At 42.1% G+C, this 25,175-nt stretch overlaps 1 protein-coding gene across 1 annotated transcript in view; it reads right to left on the minus strand.

The window, feature by feature from the left end:
- TPO (thyroid peroxidase) overlaps window positions 1-25,175 on the minus strand; it is a 945,924-nt gene that overhangs the window by 683,506 nt on the left and 237,243 nt on the right. The gene's annotated exons all lie outside the window — the stretch shown is intronic.

Raw genomic sequence — 25,175 nt, forward strand, 5'->3', positions numbered from 1 at the left:
CAGAATACACAGTGCGATAAAGTTTCCTAGAAGCTCTTGTAGTTTGTTTTACTAATGTTCACTTTCCAGATCATAAGGCATATTCTACCTATAGCTCTCTCTGTTTTTACTGCATCGTGCTCCCTTCAATGATAATACAGCTCTGCACAACAGTCATAATTCTGATCCCGCTGTTCCCCTCTCTATCCCCCTAGGAGGTACACCCTTAACGAATGAGGCTGGTACCAGCTTCCCATCACTGGTATTATGACACAGGACATTCCACCTAGGTCAAAATCCTGCCTGCTCATACCTATGTGATAAATGATAAATACCCTGTAATGATTCACATGTGTATTGTTCCTTTCGCTTTTCCACCTCCTATTGAAAGCAGTCAGCGTTTTTCCATGGTAAAATCTCTTTGGCATACGATAGACGATTCGACCACTAAACAGACAAATATTCTATGTTTATATTGAAAATCTTTGAAAAGCAACGCAAATATAAAATAAAGAAGTTTCAAAAGCATATGCAGCGATAAAATAAGCAAACACGAGTTTTAGGACGAAACAGGGCAGCGCATGTGCTGCTCTGCTAGGCATGCTGTATCCAGTGTATGGGCATTCAACACAACCATCACTTTTGATTGGTTCCTTGATGTGCTTTTCAAATTCTTTATTTTCATTGGTTTGTAGTTTACATTTGTCCCGCCCTTTCTTGGTTTGGTCACTCCCTGCAGGCTAGCCATGTTACATCCATTGTTTCACAATGGGCCATATAGATTTGTGTCACACGCTACATGTTTTGTTAGTTTCCTGCTCATGAAGCACGTCCATGCCTCAGACTGGCAGCTGATTTATCGTCACAAAGGAGCACAAGTTACACATTTGTATTCTATGCTGCTTCGTGCACTAGGAGCAGGGGCGGGGCATGGCTATTCGGTGTTATAGCTCCCACAACAATAGAAGGCAAGGGACTCTAGTGGCTGCTTTCTCGTATCGGAGGTGCACATTTTACACATTATAGTCCTAACTGCTCCGTGCACTGGGGGCAGAGGCGGGCATTGTTATTAGGTGTTAGATCGGGTTTGGCAGTAAACTGTGAAAATGTTATGGCTGATGATCGAGCGCTCCGATTGAAAAACTGTCTCACAAACACTATTTATCACCTCAATACTCACCATACACCTTTAAACACATGTTCAGGCCCATATCACCAATGAGACAATTTTTGAGCAACTGAATCAAGTGATTTGGTTTATAATCTATTCACATAATATTTACACTAATATATACAACTGCAGTTTTATCTATTATTGTCATGATTTTGAATCAATTATTAACCATAAATCAAACCACTATGGTTGATGGATCAACTAATGGAACCTAGACCACGAATAAACAAGACCAGCTTGTCTTTTCGAATCTAATTTTATTTACTTTATTTTCATAAAGAAAGAACATTTTACGTTTAAGAATCTTTATTTCATAAGCAAATAGGTAAGTAGCATTTTATTAAGGAAATGAAAATTAGAACTGACATTTCAAAGTAAGCTCAGAAACATGAAGAATTAGCAAAATAACAGTTTCCATTCCTTGAACCTATTTCCCTGTCTAAATCTCTCTTTACCTAGAAAAGAATAAATCATCAAAAGTTTGCTGTCCTTACATGCGCCAAAGGTCCAACAGCATGTCACGCCTCTCAGGAATCGGAAAGTAAGAGTTTTTTCCCTGCTCATGGTGTCATAATTTATACCTTTCTCTCTAGCTAAACTTTCTACATTTTACATTCTTTCATAGGAATCCAAGCTTTTCATTGGCTGTCCCGTGTCAGTCCATGATAAAATTCATTAGGTCATTCGTCTCTTGACCAAAATTCAGGCTTCATATAAGGCCCATTGTCTTTCATTTCCACATCCTTGATTTCCTGAAGAATGATACTTTACTCGAGCCTAGGACGTTCATTTTCTAACCTTGGCAGTCATATATAAAATGTTGTCCTTGGCTTGCCTCCGTGAACACGTTTACCATGACAAAGAAGTCGCTCTCTATTTCATAACGACTTTGCAGCAAAATTCTTCACAGCTGCGCATGTGCTAGAAATCACTCTGGACAAGCTTTCGTGTCAGCAGCTCTGTCAGCCATATTTCTGCATCATCTTTAGGCCTGACTTCGGAAACTATTATTAAACAAACACAAGACATCAATTAATTAAAGAATTGAGACCTATTCTGTTATCCTCCCCTTTGCTAATTAACCCTGTTAATTATGTTACCTGGCTAAAGCACGAATAGGCAGCTTTATATTTACTTGTCCTTTTCGAATGACAGGAACTCCAAGAGCTTTTATCACAAAAGACATAACAAGAGCACATAAAATAAGCACATGCCATTAAATTAAACTGCCGCATTTAATACTGACAAAGACAATAGACAAGGTTAGTTTATTATTTTTCTTTGCGTTTGCAACAAAAAGCACATTAGTCCCGCGTGTGTAATCGTGAATGTATCTTTTAAACTAAGTTTATTAATAATTTCACCACAAGCTTATTAGACTGATTACTTTTGTAAGGAGAGATCAAAACTTCGCAAGTTTGAACAAAATTTTGTTCTTTACCTTGCTCCATCACTGACTACCATGGCACTTGCAATTATTGTGCATTGCTTAAGCGAGGCACGGGCTGCGTGCAGGCATCTACTCAATAATTAGACTTTCATGCCACCACGGGCCAGGGAAAGCGTGCAAACAGTAGTTCAGCTGTACTGCAGCTGTATTTAGTGAGGCAACAGGGGAGGTATTTGTTTTCAGCTATTATGTGAGTACATTAGGACTCGTACTCACCTCTGTCACACGCACCTCTTCTTTCTTTCTCACATATACACTTTCTTGCTTATTTCCACTCTTGCACTACCATGCTTTCCATTTTACATACACACACCTCTCCTTCACAGTTGTTTTCTGTCTCACTGTATCTCTTACACACTTTCTGAATTTCCACTCAACCTGTCACACTTGTTATCCTTCTCTTTCACACTCTTTATTACTCATTTTTATTCTCTGACACTTATACACCATCTCCTTCTTCCCTCCCACTTTCTCACTTTTATCACGCAGACTATTGATAGAGAGCGGGCTCACCCGTTCAACATACTCACCTGGGCCCATATATCTATCTATCTATCTATCTATCTATCTATCTATCTATATATATATATATATATATATATATATATATATATATATATATATATATATATATATATATATATATATATCTATATATATATATATATATATATATATATATATATACTAAAACAAGTAAACCTACACTCAATCAATTTAGATTTTACCATTCAGGATGTATACCGTTTGTCTTACCAATCCAATTAATCAATACCTATAGTCCTAAAGGATCAATGGAGTTAGCAAGAAAATAGGCAGTAAATAACATTTAGTATTTCATAAAATAACCACAAACTCGAGAAAAAGGTTTTAGTTCTTTTATATAAGTAAATCTTTAAAAGTTTTGAAAAAAATGAAATCAATAATTTGTTGTTCTATTTAGAGTGATGTAGATTAAAACATACATTTGCAAATAATTTGGAAAGAAATTTCATTAAGCATTCTGACGAAGGGTGGGTAGAGAAAAGGAAACAGTATAATGACAACCCCACACTACCTAGAATGGTGTGGTGACCAACCCTGGCCACGGGCTGATGACAAAGAACAAGAATTCCAAAGTGCAGGTGCCAGCGAGGAAGAACAGGTGCAGATCAGAATCAGGACAGGTTACAGAACAAATTGGATCATGACAAGACCACCACAGGCTAAGACCAGCACCACAGCTAAAGTTCAAACGCCGGCATTGTAAACCCTTTCTGCAGCTAACAGTCGAACCCCATTTGGGTCATCAAACTCCTTCCCAGAACCCCGATTGGGTTATCGAATCTTCCGACAGAGTGCTCCACCAGCAACTCTGCTCTCGATCACCTATTGAGTGCTTTGGGTCAGTGACAGGTCAGCTATTCGGACAAGTCGGACAATCTAACTAGCTAAGCCTATCCTAGTTATACTATTTTCCAGGTCAGTGTACTACCCCCAAATGTTGCAAACATGTGAATCCCACAGTTATATTGGACAAAGGACGAGGAGTAATCATCACACCATATTAATATGAGGTAACTTGTCAATCATGTATTCAAATGTTTCCTCCCATAACTTTATCTTCCCATGTTCTTTTATTCCGCCCGGTAGTAAATGTAACAAAAAGACATTTAACATTTTATTCAATTTAGCTTCCTCTGGCAGGGTGAGGAGTTCACTCTTTTCATAGTTCTTGCCATCTTTGTCAGATTGGCATGGGTTCAATGCCACAGCTTCAGCAGCTTGTTTTTTTTTTCTCGCACAGGCGCAATCTCTCCAAACATGAAGTTCAGAGATACATTTAGGCACAAATATGATAAATGCAAGAATAGAAAACAAACAGTTTTAGAGACACAGAATAAAAAGAATGCACTGTATAACACTTCTTTCTACTCTATTCCCAGTATTGTATTTAAACTATTGCATTAAAAGGTTAGGCAAAACAAACAGCTTAGCCAAGCAGCGATGCAAGCTTCTTGCATGTTAGGACACAGAACTTAGTTCTTAGTTCTTAGTTCTAGTGCGCAGAAGCAAAGGTTTCCCACCAAGCATGTCACATGAGTGTGACAGACGCATGTGCAGTAGAAAATCCCGCGTAGAAGCAGCCATTTTAATGCAAGCGGATTATAGTTAGTAAAAGCACATTGTCGAGCTTCCCCTAGATACCTAATATGTCGTGTAATGCAATATTAATATGACAAAACATGTTAGTTAGTACATTAATGTTATTTTCAAGAGGGTTGAATATAAGCAAGTCACTTTACATGTGCAACCTTGCTCCATCACTATCATTGGTGCCCCAGCCAACTATTCACACTCCATCTTAGTCTCTTTCATGCAACCACAATTCCTCCCTCATATCCATTCTGAACCTTTCACACCCACCTTTCTTTCTCTCACTCGAAGTCTGTTTGCTCTCTATTTCGATTCCTTTCTTCCTTTTCTCACTCACCATTTTCCGACCTTTCCTGCTCTGTTTAAATAAGGGTTTTATACCTGTTTGAATGGCAGATTATGTGTTTTAATTGTACTAAAAAACACTGATCTGTGCAGTTATTTGTTACAACATATTTGGCAGATCTTTTGTTAATGTAATCAAATGATTCTTTCAGAGAGGCACAATTGATGTACTGTGGGGAAAAACACTTCAACGATTCCATGCTATTTTTCCAAATGATCTATTTCATGGATGCAGTTATATCTTTGCACGGTGAAGTGCCACTCTCCTCCAAGATGATCTGTTCATATTTGTAAACTTTCTTATCCCCTTCCAAGTGCCATATTTCCACATATTGGTTCATGTGTGTGAGGGATTTCCAGAGAAAGGCCCAAAAGTTCTTCTTTATAGTTCTCAGATCTTATTTGTGCATTTGCTTCAATTGTTTAGTTTTCAGAAGTTTACCGTCCATCCTCCCACCTGAGCCCAGCCTGTTAGTTTATGATCTCATTGTGATGTTTTTCCCCACTAATCCGTAGGATCTGCACATTGGTGGACAACATAAACTTTGGGTGAGGTGCCTAGACTTATTCTGGGCCCCGCGGAATATGTTGGCCTAGAGACCAGCTAGCTCACAGTGCCACCATAAGCCCTGCTAACCCTACCAGGTAGCAAATGGTTTCTGGCCACCACTGAACATGACAGCCCTGAACCCTAGGGATCGTTGCAACAGATCTGATCCTTTCGCTCAGTCACCTGTGTTCTCTTTTTCTCAGAGGAATATACAGAGAATACAAAGTGGAACATTTTCAATATATTTATTGAACCAAAGATATTCTTGTATAAAATACATGTGTAGCAATAATCAACAGACATAAGCAGATGAAAGTGATTACAAGCTCCAAAAGAGTAAATAGTAGATACAGTTCTTCCATGGTGGTATAACAGTGTATATATGCAGGCATACAAAAGAAGTTAGTAATCAGAAATACTCCCACTATGCAAATTCTACTCTGTGTGTGTGTGCGTAGAGTGTGTGTGGGTAAAAAGCCAGGACTCTCCCCAAGGGATGATGCAACCTTATTAACTGGCAGGAGAGAATGTAGGACCCCATCTTGGTCACAAACTGGACCTCACCCCATGACCGCTGCGCAGTGAGGTCTCAGCATGCAGGGACCCTTGGTGTCAGCTGAAGTGCCTCCTTTGCTAATCCTATGAGAAGATGATTATTTATAATAAAAGCATGCTTGGCATATTATGGATATGTATATAGCCCTGTCGCCCCATAGATGAAGATATAATGATATTTGTACATTTGTGCATAAAGGCCTTGTACTTGGTATTCGAAGCATCAGGATTATGTTATGCAAAGCCAAATGTGTAAACAGAAGTAGTTTCAGAGAAACGTATCCAACATTGTCATGCATGAAAATATGTGCAAAAGGTCACAGCAGAAATGTTAATGTGAAAAATAGGGTAATGTTAGAAATGAGCAGCCGTGCTACATGGCCCTTATCCAGGCAACATTCTAGATGACATGAACTAATTCTAAATGACATGAATTAATTCCAAATGACATCAAGTCATGGAATACCACACTCATACTAAGGGTGGATATATAAAAGCTATCTAAAAGCTAGCAAGCCATAATCAAATCAAGACTAAAAAGTTCTTAAACCACTTTTGAAATCTTGCAAAAGCAAGCATCCGTTTAAAATATTCATAAAAGCCATTATACTATTTGAATCCCAAGCACTCAGAAAGCCAGGGTGCCTAGAAAAAGAAAGCAAAAACTGTTTTGACTAATTTTGTTTAAAAACCAGGCCAAATCTTTTTCACCACACAGAAAAGGCAATTGTTTATTTGGTCTGAGTGATAATCGCAACATTGTCATCGCAGGCAACCGTAGACAACATTCCCAGAGGCGCACCGTGAAGCAGGTTTATGGAGCAAAGGTGGTTCCATCCAGTTCCTACAGCAGCTGCTGAGGGAAGGTCTGCATCCTATAAGTGTATTGCAGAGCCGGTATCCAGTTCACTAGGACCCAAAGCCTCCCTGGGTGGCTCGAAGAATGCATTCATCAGCAATGGAGTATGCTCTGGACAAGAATACCCATGGGCCTTCAAGGGGTCCATCAGTACTTCAATGTCCAAAGGTCACAACTGAATGTGATCCAAGAATATAAATACAATATGTAATCATGGCTGCAAAACAGGCAGCGGAATATAGGTTGTACACAATGAAGCCAAAAACGCCTGTACGAGAAGAACCAGTGCTCATACCACTCTACTAGCTAAGGTGCGCCAAATCAGTGTGTCATGCGCTCATGGCATCGAAGCACAGCCAGTTCTGTGTCCATTCTGGGTTGAACTAGGATGTCTACTGTGGAGCAGAAAAATTAAAATCAGAATTCCTGTCACAAGAAGCGGAATAAGCGGGAGACCGCAAAATACACTTCCCAACACGGAGTGTATAAAATCGTCGGAAAGTTCCTAACCAGTCCAGAGCCGTACATTCAAAAAGCGTGTTATTCCCTTTGTTTCAGATATATTAAAGGTACAGGGGACCAGCGTCCAACAAAGCAGTGGAAGTTAGTATGGAGTAGAGTCTGTATTTCAGACTAGGACCTTGCAACCTTGAGATCAAACGTCTCTCTGGCTTATGTTAAGGCCACATCATTTTGAAATAGAATGGCTTTCAGTTTGCTCAAAGAATCAAATTGTATGTTGGAAACATTCATTGAAGGCCATAGTGTGGCCTACCTAACTGTGCTGGCAGGTGGTTTTGTGTGCAACAAGTGACTATGGAATTAACCGTTACCAGATAAGCAATGCCTGGTTCCATTCCGCTTTAACCTTGATCACTCAGCATCAAATACCTCCAATCCGAATGTTGGTTGATAACCGGATGAATCGTGGCAGCTGGACAACCCTTCAATTACAGGACATGTTTTCAACTAAAGCATTGAATGCCCCATGATGTGAAATGTCCTGACATACTAAGGACTGTCTCAAAGAATCCTCACAATTGGAACTACTAAGGAAAACTTCTTTCTCCCCATTCCTGCATCTAAACCTGAATGGTAATTTTCAGTATTCATGCAAATAACCTTCCCCTAGCACTTCAACTGCATACTCGGTGGTATTGTAGACATATTTGAATTGGAAAGTTGTGACCCGTAGGGTGATGTAACCGTGGATTATCCAGTCGGTGGATGGTGTCTTAGCACCAGTGAAAAGGTAATTGGTCTAACTTTTCAATGTGCAACATCTCTCCATGCCATTAATATCTGTCTTTCAGTCAGCTCATATGCAGAAAACAGACTTGTATTGTTGATATAATGCCACAGCACATGGCCTGAATGTAATGTTTGCAATGTACAGCTTAATATTACAATGGGCGGTTGTTGAGATTGTCCATCCAGTAAGATGGACACATTTTGTTGAATTATGTCAATTGCAGAACATACTATAAACCCAGTGAATATATTCTGGATGTTTAAGTGGTCATACCATTGTCAACCACAGCCAAAGCCTTTTCTAGGTTAATCCTGTTAATCTTATGTGGTCTCTCAGAAGGCTTCTGTTGAGAAACTTTCCATACCTCATTGTATATTGCATACAAGAAGTGCTTTAGACGTGGGTTCTGGGTGCCTAACAAGAAATTCCTGAGATCCATGTCACCAGCAAGAAGGGACAAGTGTTGCTTTAGCTGAGAAATTGTGGAGGTTTTTAGCCAATCAAGACACAACTTCTCAACACTATATGCTGTCACCACCCTAATTATTCTAATGCCACATATCGCAGTCCTATTTATGTTAAACCCCTATGCATTGCCCAGACTGACACTCATTAGTTTCCAGAGGCCAAAGCAACCAACCCTTCCAAATGGGGTCTGATGAATTATGAGAACTATTTCGTATCATGGCATCTAATGTAACCTCACTGTATTTTGTGAAATGCTAGCAGTTCTCAAAACGTGAGAATGCAGGAATACAAGGTGTATTAAAATCCTTCATCTTAGCTATTCCAAGACAGGAAGTTTGTTGCTCTACTTTCTTCAGGAAAATAATTTGATGTGGTATGAGGCATTCTCCAAACAAGAACTTAGCTCCCTGATCCTACCAGTCTTTTTGTTCCTCAAACAGATTTTGTTTCGATCTTGTCTTTCCAAAAGTGAAAACCCTGTATGGACAGCTGGGATAGAAAGAAAGCAGAGTATATCAGTTTGGTGTTTGTTAGCATATTTTTCTTTACAGGTGCAGGTGGAAGCCTATAGTAGTAAGAGTCTGGATCTGACGTGTTAAATCCTGAAAAGTAAACAAACGTTTGTGCAAATGTTTTTGAACTACCTTTTCTTGGCAGTGTTCCTATTGAGTGTAATTGTAAACAGCACGTAGAATACTAGCTTTGTGTAAAAAAATAGTGACCATAATACTGATAACAGAACATATCAATGAAATTAGATGAACCATCATACTCTCCATTCGCTGAAAATACAGCTCATTGTTCTAAATCTGCAAGCAAATTGTGCACTGTCTCAATGTCCCAATCATCAGAGACAGTCCTAGAGGTGATGATAAAATTAAAGGACATTTTAAACAAATACGGTATTTGTAAAAGTTCAGTAGGACCATGCACATCATACGATATCCTGTCGCACACAATTCCTTCTGGAACTAGAACTGCTGTACTGTTCAACAGGGACAGGTCCCTTTGCTCACAGTGCGATAATGCATGTGGTTTCAGTACCAAGTTTACAAGTTATACTGCAGAGCGTTCTGGGAGATAGTGTCCATTCAGAAGCAGGAAAAAGACGGTCACCAAACATAACTAAAGGACCAGGAGTAGTAATACAATTGTAGCCCAGAGGTGTAACCAAGGAGTAACATAGTATGTATTTTTCAGCCAGATAGAGAGGACGTATTTGTAGCCTGAAAGGAAGAGGCAATAGTGATGGTATCTCACGTTTAGTTGAATCCAATGAGAAGTCGTCATAGTCAATAAAGTAGCCAGACATCATTGGGTCTATTTTTGGCAGCTCAGTCGGTTTTGTAGAAGTGGGAGTTGACTCAAACTGTGGCATATTCACATAGACGTCATTATTTTTTTGAATTGAAATGTTTATTTCTATACTGGTTGCCTGTACAGTTTTAGTTCAACAAAAGGAAGAAATACTTCATTGTTGTTCACAGTTTCTCTTTGTAGAGGGGAATCTTCTTTAGATATTAAAGCTTCGATCTGAACTTCCTGAACGGTAGTGAGAGGAGTGTGGCGGATACCCTATGCAGCCTACTGTTGAGAATCAGCTACATCGCGTGATTTGATCAGATCACTGGAGACAAACCTTTAGTTTCACTGGCCAGCAAGAGGCAGAAGAATTACAGTTTTGGTACCTTTGACAGACAGGACAGGTTGAGGTGCTCTGTAAATTGGCCCAAATTCTTTCTTGTACACATTATCTTCCCTGACTCAGCCAGGCTTTGCCGGAACAACTTTCACTTCTCCAGTGGCGGCACATTTTACTTGGATGTTTGTGTAACCTGGAATTAATTGAGTTCCTGTAAAACACCCATGGATTTTCTTGCCATGTTATTTAGTGCCCTCTGGACCCCATGTAGGTGATTGCCCCAACTACGACAATGGCCTAATACCCCTGCTGTTAATGACTTATTTAAGTCACAGGTTCTCATCTCAACTATCGAATTTCCATCTAGATGAGAAGGGGTGGAGTACAGCACGGCCTCAACCAAACTTTCCATGGCTTCTTTGTTAGCCTGAGAGCAAAACGATTGACCCTGGTCGGAATGTAGTGTGCCAATTTTGTATGTCCTGATGAAGACTCACAAATCCTTTATCAGAGTTCAGGAGTCAGCTGACTGCTGTGGCCAAACCCACAGGAATCTAGAGTATGAATCAACTGCCACCAAGATATACTTGTAAGCCTCGTCTGAGTGTAAGGGGCTGCAGTGATCCAAATGAACAATTGCTAGAGGCTTGTCTGAAATCAATAGAGGTGTCCGTGGAGGATGTGCTATGGTTGAACGCTTCATCTACTGGCAGTTATCACAATTAAGGATGAAGTTTTTGGTCTGTTTGGTTAGATCAATCCACCAATAGTGGTGCTTCAATAATGAAAATGTAGCAGTAACCCCAGTGTCTGCTGAACCCAGACCCTCATGTGTGGCTAGTATTAAACCCAGTCTGCAATCAATGTTTGGTATAACTTTATCCCCAACTCCTAGAATCCGAGCATATGGAATGTGTAATGAATCTAATTTGTAGTAATTGAGTGGAAAGCCTTTCGGCAGGTGTATGTCATTACGAGCAGCATTGACAGCATCCATGATGTCTTTGTCTAATCGTTTACTAGAACGAGTGATCGCAGCAAAGGGAGCAGTGCAAACTGTTGCCTTAGCTACTTCATTAGCCATGTAATTCCCTGCAATGTAAACGCCAACATTTTGATGACTGTGTGGATAGCATGAGCCTGTGGCAAGCATTGTTTCAGCTTTACCACCTGTTCCCAAAGCAGCTTGAGCTTGATTGTGCAACCCTTGGAATTTCGAAATCCATTCTGGCCCCAATAGTGAAGATATTCATTATAGGACTGGACATAGTACTATGAATCACACTCTATAAGTATTAAGAGTCCATGATCCATATTTTGTAGTGCCAGTATAATTTTCAATGTCTAGAAGATGTGTAGACATTGGTGATACTTTGGCAATAAGTGGATGAATAGAGTCAAGCTTAGCTTTATTATCCTGTATTTTAATGGGTTTATCAGAGTTTTTCATCGATAAACTCGCCATATCTTTACGAACATTCTTAATTTCTGAAGCAATAGAGTCTGTGTTACTGCGAAGAGCTTGAATTTCTTCTAAAATCAGAGAGAATGAAGGTTCTGATGTTTCAACTGCTTTAGATTTAATTGGAGGAGGTGAAAACTGCTTTTAGAAGGTACAGGATTTTTATTTGCCATTTTAATAATGTAGTGAAAGACAAAAAATTCAGTGAAAAAATGGATAATATGTACAAATGTATAAGAGAACAATAGGAAATCCTCAGCAAAGCAGGTGCAGCAGCTAAAATGAGCTGTGGGTGTAGCTAGGCCCAAGCCAGGCCCTTTCCTGAAGTGTTGCTCCGCCCCTCTGACTGACTGACCTGGCTGTTCCTGGGAGCAGAGCTGGAAGCAGAAGCAAGATTGAAGAAAAAAAAGCTGCTCTGCGGACAAAAATGATCAAAAAGCACCAAATCTAAAAGGTATTAGCTTTAAAACATATATAAATGCATTTTTGCCATTTTTGTGACAAGATTTCGGCGTTAAAATGCCGAAAATCGGGTCCGACGCGGTGGAGCTTCCTAGGCGGCAGCCATCTTGTTTCGCACGGTCGCGTGTCTCATCCAATCATAGCATTTGTAAAGCGCACTACATACCTGTGAGGGTCTCAAGGCGCTGGTGGGGGAGTTGCTACTGCTTGAAGAACCAGGTCTTGAGGAGTCTTTTGAAGATCAGCAGGTCTTGGGTCTGCCGTAGGTGGATGAGAAGGGTGTTCCAGGTCTTGGTAGTGAAGTAGAAGAACGATCTTTCACCAGAGGGTGCTCTTTCGATGCGGGGGACTGTGGCGAGGGTGAGGCCAGCGGAGCTGGCGGGTGGGGGGTGGAAGGTGAGTCGTCTGGTGAGGAGCTTGAAGGTTATCCTCTTGTTGACGGGGAGCCAGTTCAGGTCCCTCAGGTGGGGTGTGATGTGGCTGTGGTGAGGGATGCCGAGGATCAGGCATGCAGAGGCGTTCTGGATGCGTTGAAGCTGTTTCAGGAGTTTGGCCGAGGCTCCAGCGTAGAGGGCGTTTCCGTAGTCCAATCTGCTGCTGACGAGGGCCTGGGTGACCGTTCTTCTCGTTTCGGTGGGGATCCACTTGTAGTACTTGCGGAGCATGCTGAGGGTGTTGAAGCAGGCGGAAGAGACAGCGTTGACCTGCTTTGTCATGGAGAGGGTAGAGTCGTGGATGACCCCTAGGTTGCGTGCGTGGATGGTGGGTGTTGGAGTAGTTCCCAGTGCGCTCGGCCACCAGAATTTGTCCCAGGCCGAGGGGGTAGATCCGAGGATGAGGACCTCCGTCTTGTCCGAGTTCAGTTGGCTGTTCCTCATCCATTCGGCGACTGCCTTCATTCCTTTGTGGAGGTTGACTTTGGCGGTGTGGGGGTCCTTGGTGAGGGAGACTATCAGCTGGGTGTCATTGGTGTAAGAGATGATGTTGAGGATGTGCAGTCGTTTTGGTATTGTGGTTGATGCGGAACGCGGACTGGGACAGGACCAGGATGCTGTTCTTCTTGAGGCAATGGGTCAGTTGTTTGTTGACAGTCTTCTCGATGACCTTAGCCCTATTTCTCACCATATACCACTCTCAATATATCCTCTAACTCCACTCTCTTATTCATCCCAAACCCCATACCACTACTATGAACCACAAAATAACCCTTTCTAGGCTCTTCCCTCCCCTACCCCTACATGCATCATCTCATAAATTTTTTACTATTCAGATCTCCCTAAAAAGCCTTCATAAACCCTCCCCTCTGACTTTTCCCCCTTCACCCCCTTTACTCATTCCAACACCCTCCTACTCCTATAAACTCCCTCTTCTATTCCTCCACTATTCCTTTTCAATCCAAAAAACAGACTAGCATGTCCACTACTCAAATTAATTTCATATTTACCTATACTAACTCCCCACTAATCCTGTTTAGGTTTCGGATTAGCGTGAAACCCACCAAAAAGCACTTTGACACCTCATCAGGGGTAGCGAGCGTTATATGAATGCAAACCCTTCCCTCTTCCATCCTGCCACTATCCTTTTCAATCCAAATAACAGAATAACATGTCCGCCACCCAAATTTATTTCATAGTGCCCCAGTCTAATTCCCCACTAATTATTTTTGTTTTTTGATTCTGGAGTAGTGTGCTGCTCTTCTAGAATCACATTGACGCCCCATTGGGGTGGCTAGCTCTATATAAATGCAAACCTTTTCCCTCCTTGATCCTTCAACTATTTTTCTCAATCCAAATAATAGACGAACATATACACCTGCTCAAATGAATTTCATATTTCACTCTACTAATTTCACCACTAATCCTTCATAGGTTCCGGAGTAGCGTGTTACTTGCCAAAAAAGCGCTTTAAGGCCTCGTCAAGGGCAGTAAGTGCTATATAAATACAATTAGAATTACAATACAATACTCAATCGAGAGCTCATTCACCACTTCATACACAAGCTACGTATCACTCTCAATCTTATTTTCTATCTATTTCATACAGCTCTCACCCCTATCTAGACACCGTACCACATATTTCCAATAAACAAATACACTACACACCACACAATTCCACCCCACACAATTCCACAACTAACATTTCTAATTCAAAGCACATCATTCCACTACAAACAAAATACATCTCTACATTACAAAAAAATATCATAACTAAAAAACAATATCATCTACAACGCAAATAGCTCTAACTTTCACAAATGTGAGCCTGATTGCATTGCAAAGGCATGTTGTTGAAATGTTTTCGTTTACCGCAATCGCAAGGAGGTTATTTTGCACCTCAGTCATATAAATGATTGACATCGTAAACTCTCATTATCCGTTGTTTTCTGTAGTGTGCGCATGGGACTCTTCCGGACTAAGCTGGGTCTTATGTTTTGAAATCTCAGGCCTTACGTTGTGCATATAATGATTCATAGATAACACTTTTTTGTTTCTTTACTAAAAGTTATCGGCGAAACACATCAATCAGTGTATATAGATGTTCTTTTCAACGTTTGTGTAGCATTCTCATTCACACAGAAAGCCCTGTGCCAGCAGCCGCTGTCTAAAAGTGTATGATGAATGCAAAAGTAAGCATCCTTCTTCAAAATCATATATCTGAATGTCATATTTAGAATTACCAGTCTGAAAATGCTACACTGTATAACAAAAACTGTTATCTAAACATGCCAACAACATCTGGACCCTTTCGCCAATATAATGCACTGACAAACTCTTCCCACGTGAATTCGAAATGTGTTTGCATAAACCTGCCAGGAGCTGAAAGGGTTTCTTGCCTTGTTAAAACCTGCATCGTCTACTTGTTTCAGAGGAAAGCGTCCTGCCAACCATCAATCAATTAAAAGCTGAGCGACAGAATTCCTTATTTCAATACCTCAGCACGCATTACAAGTAGGCCAAAATATTCACTTTAGAAGGAATCTGTCATAATCTTAGCACACTGTGAGAAACCCTGAGGAGTACGGCAGGTGCAAAAAAATATATACTTGTTGCCCACATGGTGTTGGGCACTTTATTTCTGAGTAGGCAATTAGCAGTGGTAAAGGCCTTCCACAGGGAGTATTTTCTGCTGTAAACAGCCCGAGAAGACAGCAATGATGATCCTTTTTTTACGTGTAATGCAGAGCAAACATCTGAGGTAAAAACGAGCAAGAAAGCACATATCAGTGTCGTAAATAATTAAATATTTTAAAGCAAATTGAAATGATTAATCACCTATAATTAAAATATCTGTTTCAATTGTATAAGAAACAAAAAAACATAATGAAACAGATCACGTTATATAAACGGTGTTTGCATATTACATCTCACACAGATAACCATTAAAAAAAATGACAATGAACAATGAATGGAACAATATTATATTTGTTTAGTGTATTGCGATTAAAATAATATTTCTACGTAAATATCCAGTAAACACGCTTATTAAAGTACCTTTATTACACATGTATCTTGGCCATAGTTTTATATCTGTAGCAGACCGTCATATTAACCAGGTTCATTATTATTTGTATTATTTTCGTATTGTAAAAGTACGGAATAGAAACAAATCAATTAAAACAAAATAGACGCATTTGCTAACATAAGGCGCCTGCACATAATATTGCTAACAGTTTCAATTCCAAAATTACATGGTTTACTCATTTCCTTTACTAAACCACATGTCTACTATTGCAAGCAAACGGTTCTGATCAAATACTTTGAGTGGGTAGGTAATGGGAATTATAATTTGGAAAAAAGGCACCTGTTTAACCTAATTTACCAGGCTTTCATCATAGAAGAAAAAGCCCATCATTGGATTTCCGGCCAGATTTAGCATATTTTATATAACTTGGAAGAAGTTGGGGTATTGGTTGAGAAGGGTGGAAATCTCACTGAGGCAACAACCCCAATCCTTACTGAGGCAAACCACAAAAGTCACTAACTAAATTACCCTGTGCTTAACCCTCTGGTTGCTTGGCAAAAAAGCAGCACACAAACAGTAATAAAATGAAAACATAACGTGAGAAAAATCCCAAACTGATTTAAAAAAAATGATACCAGAACGCCGAAAATCCAATCATAAGAACAGGAGATATCCAATTTAAACGTTTTGAGTGAAAATAGCATCCCTCCAGGTCACCTGGTCGTGCTAGATGGGAGGAAAGTCACAAGTTCAGGCTGACCGTGATGGAGCGCAAGTCGGATACAGGGACTAGCAGCCTGATTCATCAAAGTGCCGTTTTGCGAGTTTTAAATAGCGAATCATAGGGAATCGCTATTTCAGACTAGCAAAACGGCATTCATGTAGGAATCGCAAAAACAAAAGCGATTCCTACATATTCCTTATTTGCGATTAGCAAATTGCTAATCGCAAATAAGGAATAACTCCCGATTCATTCCTATGGGCCAAAAGGCCCATAGGAATGAATGGGGAGTATTCCTTATTTGCGATTAGCAATTTGCTAATCGCAAATAAGATTGCGATTTAAACGGTGCCAGGGGTGTCCAAAGGACACCCTGTAGCACCCCTTAAAAGTAAATACGAACAGATGTTGCGCACACACATGTCCAAAGGACATGTGTGTGTGCAACATGCAACTTAGAAAAACGCTTTTAAAAGCATTTTTCTAAGTTTTCGCTATTTACCACGAGGTTTGACCTTGCGGTAAATAGCGGGCCGAAATTGCGATTTCGCAATTTTAAAATGGTTGATGAATTGCATTTAAGGAATCTCAAATAGAGATTCCTTAAATGTAATTCATCGCAAAATAGCGAAATCGCTTTTACCGATTTTTTCCATTTGGGATGATGAATCCCAAATGCAAAAATAGAGCTCACAAAGGGCCAGATTCTCAGAATCTGGCCCTTTGCGAGCCCATTTCGGCTTCATGAATCAGGCTGTAGGTTAGTACAGCTGGTAAGTTACCTTCTAAATCTGTCCCAAAGAGATCCATTCACTTTGGGAGACGACACAAGAAGGAGGTTGAACATCGCAGTCTGTCATCATGGTAGCCAGAAGATCAGGAATACACTCTGAAGCCAGCCAAGGGTCTGGGACTTAGGATGGCACCTTTTTGGCATCAGGGAGACACTCCAGCAGAGGCAATGAGTAAAGCAGGACCAGATGCTGATCCAGGCGGGTCCATTTGCAGAAGATTAGCTGTGTAGTTCCAGGGAGGGCTCTGAACCTTGTTGTTCCCATGCAGCACACAAATGAGGTGAGCCATTTGACCTTTAAAATCACTCTGGTTAGCCTGGGATGAAGGTAAGCAGGTCCAGTCTTCCTTCTCAGACAGTAAGGACATCCTTCAAGCAGCAGGGCAGTCCTCTGGAAGCTGGGCAGTCCATCTTCTGTAACTTCCACAAGTCCAGTAGTGTTCAGAAGCAGGGTTCTGGATACCCAATATTTACACATGGTTCGAGCATTTCTGTCCTACCCCCACATCTGTGTCTCAAAAGTTCTTCCACTTTACCTATCAAGAGCCACACCATCTGGGGGGGACAAAAGACAGTTCAGACATGGGGCTCTATTACGATGGCGGGCGGATTGACACCGCCGGGCTGGTGGTGGCGATACGCTTGGCAAATGTCCCTGGTTCCCTCCCGCCATATTAGTATGGCGGGTGGCACCGCGGGGGACGGAAAGACCGTCTGACGCTTTTTCACTGGTTGAATTGTCGACCAGGCGGAAAAGGGACACAATATCGTGGCGGTGTCTGCAAGACACCGACATTCATATAATGATGTAGGCGGAAATTGACCTTTCCATGGCGGCGATGCCACCATGGAAAGGAACGCGGTCTTTGATGTTGGGGGCTCGTTGGCGGCCCCCAGGTTGTTGGGGGGGAGGGAGGTGCACATGGGGAGTACCTATAGTACCCCCCTCATTGCAGTGCACTACGTGGCAAGCACCACATGGTACCTGCCATGCTGTGCACAATCCTTAACATTGCAAGTGGGGCTGCAGCCAGCAGATGCACCTGCAATGTAAAAGGCCACGATGCGTCCGACAAGGTGGCAGGCACATCCTATTTTGCATGGCGGGACCGCCGCAACATTGACGGTTAGTCCAGTGCTCCATTGCAATGGAGGGCAGACTTAGCCCGCCAGCCATTGTAATAGAGCCCTTGATGTGTAGGAGGCAAAGCTTTTTGAAGGGAAAGCCGAGCTGGGGGCAGCCCATCCTCAGTCTTACTGTAAGGATGGCCCATCCTGTCCACACCTAAACCCCCTTTGTGTTACTGTCTGGAAGCAAACACAAGTAGACGATGGACAGAGTGCAGAAACTTTTAATACACTTTCCCCAATCACTGATCTGGGTTGTATCACTCATAGTTCTTTAGCTCACATTTCCACCCCTGTTCAGACCCAGCTATATGCAAATCAGTCTTGACCCTGTTCCTTATAGAAACAGTTCAGCCTGATCTGCCAAGCCAGGTCTTCCCTGGACCGGAAATAAGATTTCTGGCACAGGTTTTGGGGGAAACACCCCTCATCAGCCAGGCTACCTTGAATCCAGTGGAAAAGTGAGCAGGGGACCCACATCTGGGCAAAGCCTGCCAACTTAGGACACAAGAAGATGGACAGAGCACTGAAACTTTTCAGACATTCCCCAAGAGTCACAGATTTGATTTGAATCCATCATCATTCTTTAGCTCACTTCACCACCCCAGTTCAGACCGAGCCATATGGAACTCAGTCTTGACCCTGTTCCTTATGGGAACAGTCCTGCCTCAACAGCCAAGCCAGGTCTTCCCTGGACCAGAAACAAGCATTATGGGGCCGACTGTGCCACCTAATTAAGTAGCCCTTTAAAACATGAACGTGAATCAACCCTTCCATTGGAGTTTGAATGTGAGTTTTAAACTGCCATTTTGACCTGGTAAAATAAACTTGTAGTAAATGCAGCTGTCAGGCTGGACATTGAGAAAATACTACCAATATTGATATTGGTGTTTGTGAAAAACATTCTTTGGGGAGAAACAGTTTTTCCTTCTGGCAAAAAGGTAAAACATATTTTTCAAGTTTAAATGCAATTTAGTGTAAAATATCCACGTGTTTACATTATTGCCCTTGTTATACGTCTTTACATGTAAATTGAGGTATAGCAGGCATTGGTACACATATGTTAGTAGTTTTGAACTGCAATGACTTGCCTACAACTAGTTAAATTCATATTTGAATTCCAAAAAGTTGGGAATGTATTCCAAACGCAGACATAAGAAAGCCCACAGACTTTGTTGAGGGGAGGTTTGTGAATGAGGCCCAGTATGTGGTTATTACAGTGCACAAATTAAAGTCAGTTCAAGAAATGTTCCTCAAAATGTCCTTGTGTGGTGCCTGGAGTTAATGTGCAAGGAGAAGATAACAAGAACATCAACAATATCGTGTGTGCATACAGTACTGAGCTTGCCACTCAATTCCACCATGACTGCATCGTATTCTCTTGTTGTATGGAGAAGACTTGAAATTGGGGCATTATATAGAGTTTGGCGGAAGGAATACTTCATACAAAGGTGACATAGTATTCCATGCTAACTTTAAATCAGGTCAATCGATTTTTATTGTACATCATTTCTTCACCAAACATGTTTATACAGGAATGCCAAAATGAAGAAAGCCTCTCAACTGTGAAATTAAATGAACAACATGTGTTTGCGATAGAGCACATCACCACGTTCAAACCTAACTTTGATTTAAAGTGCTAAACTCTGTCAAAAACCTGATTGCGGGTTTATTAATGGATCTCACAATTCCTCTGCCCTTTCATCAGTTGGGCCTCCAGCACCAGCAGTAACAACTGTGCTTGCTGCTCCCACAACATCTTCGGTCACAGCCTCCAGTTCAGCATCTCCACTGCCCCCTGCATTAGAACTAGAAATCTCTGCAAAAGGCCAGAAACCGGTTGATGGTGAGGAACCGTCGCTGTCTATAATTTTGCAGGCGCTGGCTACTCAGAGAGCGGAGGCTCAAGAGTATCACCTGCAGGCTAAGACTGACAGCAGAGAGATTATACAAGCACTATCTGATGTAAACTCCAAGGTCATTCAGCTTTCCTCTGAGGTCATCGACTTGTTCTAGCAGTGGAAGAGGCTAATACGTACACTGTGAATTTAGCTAAAACACTTGGGGCCTCATTTATGAGTCCTTGCGTCACTTTTGCGCTTCTGATGCGTCACTTTTTGTGACGCATCGGCGGTGTAAAACATGCCTCCTGTTGCGCACTATTTACAAAGTGACGCATCTAAGCAGATGCGTCACTTGGTAAATCCCTGCGCTACATTATACCTGTGTCAGGTATAATGTATGTAGTGGGGGGGTGTTCCGCCGCAAAAAGCCTCGTATAGGTGACGCAGTGAAATCTATTAGATTTCACTGCGTCACTTCTAGGATGCTGTTGCATCAAAATCTTGCGCCTGCCTTACAGCAGGCGTAAGACTGACGCAGGCCCTTTCACCAAGCCCCATGTGAAAGGACGCATTGCTGGAGTAGCGTCACTTTTGTGACACACTCAAGCAATGCGTTACTTTTGCGCTTACAGATACATTAGAAATACTGACGTATCTATAACTCCTTGCGACATGATGCGTCATACTATAAATATGACGCATCAGGTATGTCGCTAGGAGTGCGCACTGAGAAGTGATGCATCGCTGCTTTCACGCAACGATGCGCCATTTCTCATAAATGAGGCCCAGGATTTTCAAATGACACTTATGGAGGCTAAGATTGAGGACCTTGAGAATCATCAACGATATCAGAATTTAAGGCCTACATTGTAAGTCTCTTCCAGCAAGCTTTTACAGACCGAGCGGATCGGGATATGGATACACAGGTGCAGCGTGCACAGACTGCCACTGTCCATCTTGCCGGGGAATCAAGCCAGGTCTAATTTCTCACGCCCAATCCTTGTGCTTTTGGGCTATTTTTTGCTATGTCTATCTAAAGACACGTCCATCTGCCCCTGTTAGGCTGGACACTATGTCTATATTTGCACATTCTGATTTGTGCAAATTGACAATAGACAAACACTGGAGGCTGTGTCAATTAATAGATCCCTTAAAAGCGGTGTGCTCACGAGTATTTCTGCAGGAGCCAACCCACCTTTAGATTATTAAAGACGGCCAATCACACTTGTTTTTCAATGAGCAGGATGCAAAACACGCCCTGGTTAAGTGGAAGACTACCGCTGGAAAATTATTTAGCACTGAAAGGTGGCATATTTCAGGACAATAGAGAGCAATATTGCTGTACCCGCTCATGGTGAATGTTTTAATTTTTTTGCTTCTTGTTTTGCATTAAAATTACTACACACTTATTTGGGGAGGAGGGGTGGGCGTTGGTGGGGCTTCGGGTTCAGGGAGGTGGAGGGGGTGTCTTCTCAATGCTGTCATTTCAGGACAGCAAGGAAGGGGGTGATCCCTTTCCGTAGGTGCAGAGGGGGTGGAGGAAGGGTGGGTGACAATCGGAAAATGTCAGTCAGCAGTTTTTGGTTGATCTGTTGGAGCAGCAGCAGGTGAAGGGATCAGGGAGGGAGGGATTTAAATAGCCATAGTTTGGTTGAAGTAACACTAATACAGCATAAGGAAAAGGAATACGCAATGGGGGGGGCCGGGGTTGACTGATTCGAGTTTACAACACAGTTTAATGCCTGACCTTAAGTATATGTGTTGTCATGCCGGAAAGCGTAGGCTTGTAATGGAGGAGCTTCATGTATTTAAATCTCATGTATTAGGTCGTACTGAAACACATTTAGCTTTAACCCCTGGTATGCTGAAGACGGAACTGCTCCGTCATCAGCTGCGGTGGCGCTGTGCTGATGACGGAGCGGTTCCGTCATGGCCCGCCTGCCGCTCATGCGCGGCGCGAATTCCGCGCCTGCGCTGAGCGTTCAATTGAGCGGGCGGGGCCATGACGGAACCGCTCCGTCATAAGCACAGCGCAAACGACGCTGGTGACGGAGCGGTTCCGTCACCAGCATGCGCCCGTCGCTCTTCCGCCCCGCCCCCTTAGCACTGTGGCGGAATAGCCGCCGCAGTGAAGGGGTTAAAGGATAGAGCTCTGCTAAAACAGGTTGGTCTTGATCAACTTGTATGCACCTCACAATCGATCTCTATCCGAGGGGTGGTCATAATGAAGTCAAAGAACCTTAGAGGGTCTGTGTTGCAAGCAATGGCTGATTCTAAAGAGAGATGGGCAATTGCCCAACTGCTGATTTTTGGGCGTATGATTAGGATCTATGTGGATACAGTCCCAATAATGACTGTCCTGAGGTTATCCTTCACTTATGCTCCGAGCTATTGGACTGGACAGGCAAGCTGATAGTCATGGGGGACTTTAATTATATTATAGACAAGAAGATGGATACTACTAATATTGCATCTCAAGCCAGAATGGGTAGGACTAGGGCAGCTTAGAACTCCTTCGTATACACCAATTTGAGGATGCCTGGAGGAGATTATTCCCAGGTCTACCGGGCTACACATTTTATTCATTCCCACACAAACACTATTTCCGTATTGATATGATCTTTATTAACAGAACTGCACTGGATGATGCATCCATAGAGGTATGTCCTAAAATTACATCGGACCATAATCCAGTGATTCTAACTGTGCAGTGGACTGTTCCCATGAGGCACAGGGTCAAGGCTGATTTGTATATGGCCATGTCTGAACTGGGGTGGCTTGGTGAGCAACAAAACGATGGATTTAGGCCCAGATCTCTGTACTGGGGTGCATGTATGACATTGCTCTGCATTCTGTCCATCAACTGTTCTTTTTGCATCTGTCACCCTGAGTGGGACGGGTATGCTCAGACGTGAGTCCCGTGCTCTCCACGCCACTGAAGTCAAGCTATCCTGGCTGATGACGGCTGATAGCCAGACACCGGTCCTAGGATGCTTGATTCCGGTCCTGGGAAGACATGGCTTGGCAGTTCGGTCCAGACTTTACAAATGAGGCACAGTGTCAAGGCTGATTTGCATATGGCCATGTCTAAACTGGGGTGGCTTGGTGAGCAAAAAAACGATGGATATAGACCCAGATCTCTGTACTGGGGTGAATGTATGACATTGTTCTGCATTCTGTCCATCAACTGTTTTTGCAACTGTGCAGTTTTAGGTAGGGGATAAAGAACCACTATGGGAAATTACCTTTCCTAGACATCTCCTTAGTAATCCAGACTATGTAAAACTCATGTGACGAACACCAGGAGATTACTTAGAGAACAATAGGGGCACAGGGCCCATCGCACTGGTATGGGATTGACTGAAGGCTTATTTAAGAGGGGCTACACTACAATAAATTATAACGCAGAAACATCAGGGTGCACGTCAAGTGGAGCAGAAGCACAGGCTGTATTTGCATTTGGGGGAACAACATGCTAGAGCCATTGCTTTAAAGGATACAGGGGAACAGTTAATATACCAGCGGGTTACTGAAGTAAGAGCTAAGCTTAAGAGAGGATTAAGGGACAAAGTAGCTAACAATCATCACAAGTATGAATCTAAAGAATACGAATACGGGGAAAGGGTTGGCCGCATAGTAGCTATTCAGATTGCTGACCAACGGGCTAGAACCTATATTAAATTAACTGAAAGGAGCAGATGGACTACCTTACACTCCATTGGTAGATGTAGGGGAACAATTTAGGCTTTTTTACGCTGACCTATATGGAGAATCAACTCCCTTTATCCAACAAACTGCCTTAGGATACATACAGGAGAGTGCACTGCCCATCTTGAACTCATTGGAGTGTGAGCCCCTGCAAAAAGATGTTGATTTTGGGGAGGTTGAGGACGCGATTAGTACTCTACCAGCAGGCGAGGCTATTGGTGAGGACACTATGCCGTTGGAAATTTATAAAATCTTTAAAGATGTTTTGGCACCTGTCTTTCTTGCTTTATTTAAATAAATTATTAAAGGGGAAGATGCTCCTACTTCTTGGAATGTAACCAACATTATACTTTTTCCAGAAAAGGTAAAATCGAGGAGGACATGTGCTCGTATCGTCCTATTTTGTTGATTAATGCCAATGCAAAAATCTTCTTGAAAATCCTTGCCTCTCGCCTGGCTCCTGTTATTCACCACTTAGTCTCGGAACAACAAAATGACTTTGTTCCAGGCAGGGACAATGCACCTCATATAAATACAGCTATTGCTGCATTTGACGTCTCTGGTCAATTAAATCAGCATATGGGGATGTTGATGCTGGACTCCATTAAGGCCTTTGACCGATTGGCCTGGGGAGCACTGTGGTCGACTATGTCATCATTCGGCCTCGGTCAAAGGTTCATCTTGGCGGTTCAGAAACTGTACAGCAAGCTGACAGCTTCAGTAAAGCTTAATGGCCTCTCCTCATCCTATTTTGCAGTTCAAAGTGGTAGGCGGCAGGTTTGTCTGCTATCCTCATTATTGTTCGCTTCTTATATTGAGCCTTTCATAAAGCACCTGCTGCAAAATGCTAGGATTTCCCCTGTGTCTCTAAGTGGTCTGGAATTAAAACTAACCGCGTATGCGGATGACATTGCTTTTTTTCCACTAGACCTGTAGACTCCCTGGTTCAAATTACACAAGAGGCATACCGATATGGCTGCTTTTCCGGCTACAAATTAAACTTAAACAAGACCTCGACAATATAACATTTTTAGTCGGAGTTGGCCCCTTCAACATTAGGAATTACAAGAACGGCAACATACCTTGGAGTTTGTCTCAGTAGCCAAGTTGAAGACGTGATTACTTTGAACTATGAACCACTGCTAAAAAAGGTCATGGCAAAACTGCGTAGTTGGCACTAGCTTC

The sequence above is a fragment of the Lissotriton vulgaris genome, chromosome 6 (assembly GCF_964263255.1).
Source record: "Lissotriton vulgaris chromosome 6, aLisVul1.2, whole genome shotgun sequence".
NCBI lineage: Eukaryota > Metazoa > Chordata > Amphibia > Caudata > Salamandridae > Lissotriton > Lissotriton vulgaris.